Source organism: Microtus pennsylvanicus, chromosome X, assembly GCF_037038515.1.
Source record: "Microtus pennsylvanicus isolate mMicPen1 chromosome X, mMicPen1.hap1, whole genome shotgun sequence".
NCBI classification, from domain to species: domain Eukaryota; kingdom Metazoa; phylum Chordata; class Mammalia; order Rodentia; family Cricetidae; genus Microtus; species Microtus pennsylvanicus.
The window spans coordinates 29,869,210-29,877,690 of record NC_134601.1 but is presented as its reverse complement, the minus strand read 5'-3'; positions in this window follow the sequence as shown (position 1 = coordinate 29,877,690).

Genomic DNA, 8,481 nt, shown 5'->3' with positions numbered 1-8,481 from the left:
AAGTTTGTGCTGTGGCGTTTCTCTTTTGCCATGGCCTTTTCTTTCCTTTTAAAATAGACTTGGTTTTTGAGAATTGTTACAGATATGTAGAAAAATTGAAAAGAGAGTACAGAGAGTTCCCACCCATTGCAAACCACATTTCTCTCATTATTAATGCCTTGCTATTTTAACGAGTTTGTTCCAATGTCCTTTGTTTCATGAATATTCTTTTTCTGTTGTAAGTTTCCCTTTTATAACAATGTCTTACTCTTAGTTGGTCAGTTTAGGTTTTTCTTTGCTTTTGATGACCTTCACCATGGTACTGGTCTGATGTCTTGTAGACTGCTCCAGTACAGAAAATGTTCCGTTTTGCCCATTGTGAAACTAGATTTATGGGCTTTGAGAAATAGGTTACAGAGGAACAATGTTGTTTCAACACAACGTATAAAGGCTTTATATTATTAGTATGATTTATAAACCTTTTTGAGGCAGAGTTTTAATATGTATCTCTGGTTGGCCTGGAACTTACTATATAGACTGTCTGGTCCCAAAGAAACTCCCTTTCCCCAGATTTTGGTGGTTGCACAGAAGCCATCTTTCCTCAGGGACTTGTGAAGCTGGTTCTCTTCTACCAGAAGAAGCCATTTCCCTTATCACTGATGGAAGAGACAAGTGACTCTCTGTGGTGCCTATTAGCACACCACATCTCATGCTGGCCATAGGCTCCTTCAGTATCACAAACAAGTACCTGTCGCGCATTTCAGAGTCCATGCTGGCATCCTAACTTTTTTTCAGCTCTTCTAGACTGTTCCCCTACCCTAAGCTTCTCCAGCTCGTGGCCTTGCCTCGCCCTCACTCATTTTCTACATAACCTTCCTACTACAGCTAAGCCCACCTTTTTGCCCACTCTGTCTTTGTTTTCCTCTCAGGTCTCCCTCACTCCCTTCTGTTGTTCCTTTGCGAAACTACAGCTTCCAGCGTTCCGCTGATGCCAGCACACGCAAGCGCAGGCACATTTCCCAGAAGCCTTTGCATTCCTCGTTAAAAGGCGAGGGTCGCTACGACCCTCCCCCTTCCTTCTCTCTCTCCCCGCCTTTCCCATCGTGTTTGCACACCTTTTACCTGCCTGTTACCCCTCCCCCATTAAAAGTGCACCCACGTGGGACCGCCGCGTGTCTATGTCTTCTTCCTCGCTTAATGTCTTTACCCTCTAACCCGCAGACAAGAAAGCCAGGCAGAAATTAAGAACAATACCTTCCATCTCCCCTCAAGATGCTCCCTCATCTCTTTGCTCTGCTGTTGTTTCTTTTATGGTCAGGTCCAGTCTGCTGGCCATATTCAGTCTACTACTGTAGGCATAGTTAAGGAAGTCCATGAGAGCCTAGAACAAAGGAGAACAAATATTTATTTGTGGAAAAACTCACAACAAGGGTAGAGAGCTGCAGTTCTCTGCTCGGTGGGTGCTGGAAGCTACAAACAGAACTCTGGACCTCCTCCCAAGACAGCAGACACGCTTTCTGTCTACGCTTATCAGTCCACACATGTTGCTGGGTCCTAATGTTTTCCTTGGGGGAAGGAGTGAAAAGGCACAACGTCAAAGAACACTTGGAATCAGGCAGAAGGCTTATAGCAGACTTATGTATTTAACAACAGGAAAAAACTTATATACCTTCCTAGCACCCAGACTGGGTAATAGTTGACAGTTGACATCTCATGCTTGTCTCTTATTGACTAGGCTTGATCAGGACCTCTGACGACACCTGCTGCTAGGCACTTAGAAAACACCACTTGGTGGCTCCTTATTGGCTAGGCACAGACAGGACCTTTGACAGTTGCAAGCAGACTCCAGGTTGACTCCTTTTAGCCTGGTAGGTCTTAACTTCCTACATACCCACCCTTTTTTATTTATTACTTAGGGTGCTCAGTGGGAGCCAGAGTTCTTTGCTCAGGCCTTATTGACCCCACCTCAGGAGAGCTCAGCAACTGGACTGTGTTTGTCTTAGGTTGGCCTGCTGAACAAGCTCTTAGTCTTGACCACTCGCCCTTGAGGAGCATTCATTCCTGGAGAGCAGAGCCAGGGCTGGGGGGTACTAAGCAGTAGTCTTTTGAATTACAAATAACCAGGCACGCATAGCCTCCTGTGGAGGATGGCAAGAAGGATGCCCGGGAGCCATTAACACCTGAAGAGTCGCCTTAGTTGCTGTTTGCTGATGTTGGACTGCTGCAGGAGACATTTAAGGAGAAAAGGGGTAAACAATACCACTCCGTCAATTAATGCATATGTGAACATCCAGGAGGGATCTGGCAGCCTTTTTATATTATGCCAAACTTTTTTTTTTAAATGATGAGTCAAAGGCCATAACCTCTGCCCTTAATAAATCAATTTGTTAGGGGGCAATGAGAGCAAGGAAGGCGAGTATATACATGACCCTTCCTGGGTTATTCCCTCCTTGGTGGAAGCAGGCTGATCCGTGGCTGGACATATGTCTCTTACTGGGTCCCACACTGGTGTTGTGGCAGTCTGAGGAAAAAACAAGCATAGCCTCTCCCATAGGTTAGCAGGGTGGCTGGTGGCTGCCACTGGAAGGAGATAGGATCTCTCCATATCACCAGGGGCAGGGGTGTGTTTCTTGGAAGGGATTCCCAGTGCTTGTAAGCTGGGCTGAGTCCCTTGTCATCAAAACTGAGAAAGTTCTTATGAAAAAGGACCTTTGTCAAGGCCAGATGAAGATCTCTCCTAGCCTCTAGTGAGATAGTCCTGGCCAACACAGCTACTTAAGAGCTCTGTTGGTCCTCTCCATAATGGCTGGTCCCTGTGGGTTGTAGGGTATGCCAGTGGTATGGGAAATCTTTCAGGACCCCAGAAAGTCATTGAATTTAGTCTAGCTCATAAGTAATGGTTGAAAGGAAGTGGCTGATAAATATAAAGAAGTAGGCATGATATAATTAGGTCTTAGGGCCATTTGTTTATACTTTTTAAAGATTTGAAATTATGTTTTAACTTATACATATGTGTGTGCATGTATGTGTGCATGATGTATGCATGTGTGTATGTACCTCTGTGTGTGTGTGTGTACTATGCACACATGTGTCTGAGATGACCAGAAGGCATACCAACTGAAGCTGGAGTTATAGGCAGTTGTGAGCCCACCCGGCATCTATGTTGGAAGCAGTTCAGGTCCTCTGCAAAAAGCATTATGTGTTTGTAATGGCTAAGCCATCTCTCCAGCCTTGGTCATTTGTCTTTAGAATGTAATTCTGTGTTGGAAGTAGGTTACGAATGGAACTGAAAGAATGGCCTCATTTGATGATCAGAATCCAGTGCTGACCCCATGTATTTATGCACATTACTTGCTTACATTTTACATGAATCTTGCAGAGCTTTCGTAAATGAGAGGACCATTTCAGTCATATGCTTGAGACATCAGGAATAATATATTCAAAAATGGCAAACTGGAATGGTAGATACAATATTTGCAGTTCTATACATAAAGCTTAACATCACTTTGTTGAATTAGACACCTGAGGGACTCGTCGCTGAAATGAACCTGAATATGGCAGATCAACTGAGAAGAAATGACACTTAATACTATTGAATCTCCTGATTCATGAGAATGGTATGCCAATCCATTCATTTGGGTGTTTCATAGCTAATCTTGATCTACTATAGTTTCCCAGTGCAAATGTTCATACATTTCATAAAATCTAACCCTAACTACTATATATTCTTATGCAATTGCAAATGGCATTTAATTTTTTCAACTTTAAGCTGTTTATTTCTAGGATAAAATGTGTACTTGATTTTTGTGACCCTTTATCTTGACATCATGCTAAGTTCACTTAATAGTTTTAAAATCTTTCATTGTTTCTTGGACGATTTTCTGCAAATATATATAATTTTACTTCTTTTCCCTATCCACATACATACTGATTTTTCTTTGCCTGATTGTTAACGAGGATTCCTAGTACATTGTTGAATAGCAGCGGTAAGAGCATTATTCTGGAATGATGTCTGACCGTAGTCGGAAAGCACCAGTCGTACTGGTAAGTACTGGTACTGGTAAGTACCACGACAGCTGTAGTTTTCATAGATGTATTACTTTGACTAAAGAAGTTCCCTCTCTAGCCGTAGTTTCCTGACATAGGTTTTTAAAGCTTTTCCTGGTGAGGATCAAACCCAGGTCCTCATGTAAACAATTGATCTACTATTGAGCTATAGTGCAGGTGTTTTGAGACATTTGAACCCAAAATGAGTGTTGAATTTTATAAAATGTATCTGTTATCTTTTGAGAAGTTTACATTTTCTTTTTTTCTTCTGTTAATGTTTAGCTATATTGACTTTTAAATATTAAATCCTTTTTACAGTATTATACTCAAATTCAGCTGGTTAGGATAATTTGATGCATTTTTAAGGTATTGCAGGATATAATTCCCTAAATTTTTATTAAGACATTTGCATATGAACCAAGTAAGGTTGTAATCCCAGCAATAAGAAAGGAGGTTGGTGAATTTGCAGACAACCTGGGCTGCCTAGTAAGACACTATTTTAAACCAAAGCAAACAAACAAAAAACAGCAGCAAAAAGAATTCTTCCATCTTTACTTATGAAGTTGGTGCTTTTCTTGTAGAACTTTTATATTTGTATCAAGAGAATTCTCATTCCATTATAAACTAAGGCAGCTTCTCCCTCTTCTTTATGAAATGATTGTTTAAAATTTGTATTATTTCATACTTAAGTGTTTGCTATAATTTACCAGCGAGGATATTTGGACTTAGAATTTCCTTGGGGCTTCTTCTGGACGGAGAGATTAGTGAGACAGTCTATGTAGGAGTTGTCCTGAAACTCGCTACATTCACCGGGATGACGTTGAACTCACAGATATCTGCTTATTTCTGCCTCCTTAGTGCTGAGATTAAAGATGTACACTATCATGCCCCAGCTTGGAAGATTTTAAAATCATTTCATTTTAAAGATATAGAAGTGATGGCAGGGGCTGGTTTATACCAATGAGTGAGAATTAACGGCCATCATCTCTTACTAAATTCTTATTCAGTGATGCCACATTGGTAGCTTGGAATTGTCTGTAGTTTGCACAGTGGGAATCAGATACTGTATGACTCAGGAGTTTTATGTTTTTTATTTAGACCTGGTAGATAACAACACTCTTTAGCTTTTCTTTTCTTTTTTTTTGTTTTATTTTTTGTTTGTTTGTTTGTGAGCTTGACAGTTTGTGTCTTTCAATAAATTTTATAATGTTATCAACTTTTTTTGTTTTGTTTTGAGGCAGAGTCTTATATCATCTAAACTGACTTCAGACTCACTATGTAGTCAAGGGTGTTCTAAAATTACTGCTAGTCCTTTGCTTCACCTCTCAAGTGTGGGAATTATAGGTTTGTGGCACAATGGTTGGCCTTTTTCATCAAGTTTATTAGTACAAATCATTTTGTTATAGATCTACACTATCCTTTATATGTCACATAGTAGGGGATCAGAAATAATTTACCATTTTCATTCTTTTTATTTTTTTCTTAAATTTGTTTGCTGATAGGGATCATGGCTGCTAGGTAAACACATTAACAATAGGTTATACTCCCAGCCCGATCTATTTTTTTTTTTGTAAAAACCTCCTTTTTCATAGTGTCTATTAATTGGCATCAGTTTTCATTATGACATTTCCATATGTACATAGATGTACTATGGCATATTCACCTGCTTATTACTCTTTCTTATCCTTATTCTCTCTCTCCCTCTCTGCGCTGCTTTCTCTTCTATATTCCTAATAGTCCTGGTTTTATTTTCATGTTTTTCTATTCAGCTGGGAAACAGAATTTCTTCATCTAATCCAGGCTGATTTCAAACTCATGATTTGTCTCTGTCTCCTGAGCACTGAGATTAATGTGGTTGCACAACCACATCTATAGACAAGAGCATTCTTACTTTTTAAAATAGTTTTATTAAGACTATGAATGTAACACATTGTTCATAACTGAAGATACATAGTTCATGTTGTATATTCACAGATATCTGTAATTATCACCAATGCCAATTAAAAAAAATTTCCATCAACTCAAGAAATCTAATACCTTTCAGCCATGGCTTTACATCCACTATATTCTTCAACTATAACCAACCACTAACTTGCTTTGCAATTTGATGGAGTTGCCTATTCTTTCCATTTCATATGAATATAACCATATTATTTATGGTCTTTTGTGAATGGCTTCTTTCACTTAGCACAATATTTGCAAGACTCATTTGTCTTGTAGCCTATAAAATACTTCATATTTATGGCAGGTAATATTCCAATCATGTGGATACATCATATTTTGATTGTCCAGTCATCAGTTAACATGTGAATTATTTTCAGGTTTCAATTGTTATGAGTATTGGTGTTCTAAATTTTCATGTAAAGTTTTTAGGTGAATAGAATTTATTTCAAATACACACAAATATAAAATTAGAAGTACAATTGCTGGACCATTGATAAGGTTGTATTTAACATTTGGTGGAATTATCATTTTGCATTCTCACCAGAAGTATGAATGTTTTTATTTCTTTTAATCCTTATCAACATTATTATTTGAGCTGATAATTTTAAATATATGGAAATACTTGATTTTTTATATTAATATTATACATTACCAGATCACTGAGTATATATGGTAGTTTTAATATCTTTTGTAGTGGATTCCTTATGATTTTCTGTATAAAAGCATACCATCTGTGAATAAGGAACGCTTTATCTGAATGTTTATGTCCCATCAAAATTTATATATTGGAGCTTACCATTTGATAAATGTAAAAGCAATGTTCTGGGAGTTAATTATGCTTGAGAAAAGAACATTATTTATTATTAATATTATTAATTATTTTAGCATTAGGAATAAAATCTGGAAGCCTTGCACATGCTAAGCACATACAATGGCAGCCCCTAAGAAAGAGCAATGGAAAAGAACAGTCATGTTAGAAAGGCCTGAAAGGTCTTGTTTGTCCCTTCTACCATGAGAGTGCAGTTAGTAGGCATTACAAACCACAGATTGAACTATCACCAGATACAGAATCTGCCAGCACTTTCGCTTTTCTTTCCCCAGCCTCAGGAACTGTGAGAAAAACAAGCTGTTCATAAAGTGCCCACTATACAGTATTTGAGTATAGCAGTCTGAACAAACATGGGGTTATTTTATTTTCTTTTTCCAAAACAGGTGCTTTGTATTTCCTTTCATGGCTGTCATTGGGGTTGATCAAAGGGAACCATCTCTCCCAGGGGCATCGGGACAGAAGTAAGGCTTTTCAAAAATCAATCAAAGCCTTGCTAATGTTGATGACAGCCTTTGCTGTAACTGTCCCTTTTAATGGTTATCTTTCTTGAAATAAGCTGAAACGTTGGGTCCTAGGACGGTTTGACTCCTTAATTGCAATAGCGAGGCCCTCCCGTGGTGCTGACTCCTTCGAGTGGAGGAATGTTAGCTTACAATCCCCTCTTGAGCAGCTGGCTGGACTGGCCCCATGGAAGCTTAGCTGCTTTGAATGCTTCACAGATATTTTAAGAAAGCTATACTGTAACCGCAGCTGTTTGCTCAACTCAGGTTCCAGAAGGCATTCGTCTGACAACAACTCTTTTAAATAGCTAGTACAAGATTTTTTTTTTTGCCATCATAAATCACAGTGAACTCTCCCAACTGTTTTGACTTGGGTCTGATGAGGAACACCTCACCTAATACCCCAATAGAATGCCCGTAACTGTTGTAAACAGTCTTTGTATGAAGGACTTTGCTCTAAGCAATTCCAGCAATCTTTTCTTTTCATGAAAGGCTGTGACATGGTCAGTGCGAACACCCTTGCTGCAGCCTGGCATCACCACTTCTGACTATATAAGCAGACTGTTGGCGCATTTCATAAGCCAGCTGGGAGACAACCACCCAAGTTGCAGCGCTATACTCAATAAGGGCTTCTTCTGTAGTCTTTTGATCCTTGGTAGCATACCAGGCAGTGCTGGTAACATGAAGAGCACATTCTGGAAGCAGTGGTGAAGCCGCAGTAGCTGTGAAAGTAGTGGTGGAAGAGGGGCTGATGAAGAGTTCCACTGAGCGATCAGAAGTGGGGTAGGAGGGAGCCAAGATGAGGAAGGCTGTAAAGAATTGAAGATAAGATGGCATGGGCTTCTCTTGCCAGCAGAATTCTAGGGTGCTACCAAGTCTTAAATACCAAGGATCCTGAAAGCCTAGGTCTAAGAGATGTAGCATTAGTCTCCATCGGAGCTGAAGGTTTCAATGCCCAAGACTGTTAAGGAGCTATGTCTCTCTGAGATTCTGCACTTGACTGTATGTTGGATAAATGTGTTACTTCGACTCGTAACCACTTAAGTAAATCTAACTAAAGATAACATAGCTTTAGGTTCTCTCAATGGGAAAAGGTTGCTACTTATAAATTAGTTTCTTTTGCATACTTAGCTAGAAGTCCCAGGCAATAAAAAAATACATGACTAGGCAACTTGGTTGCTG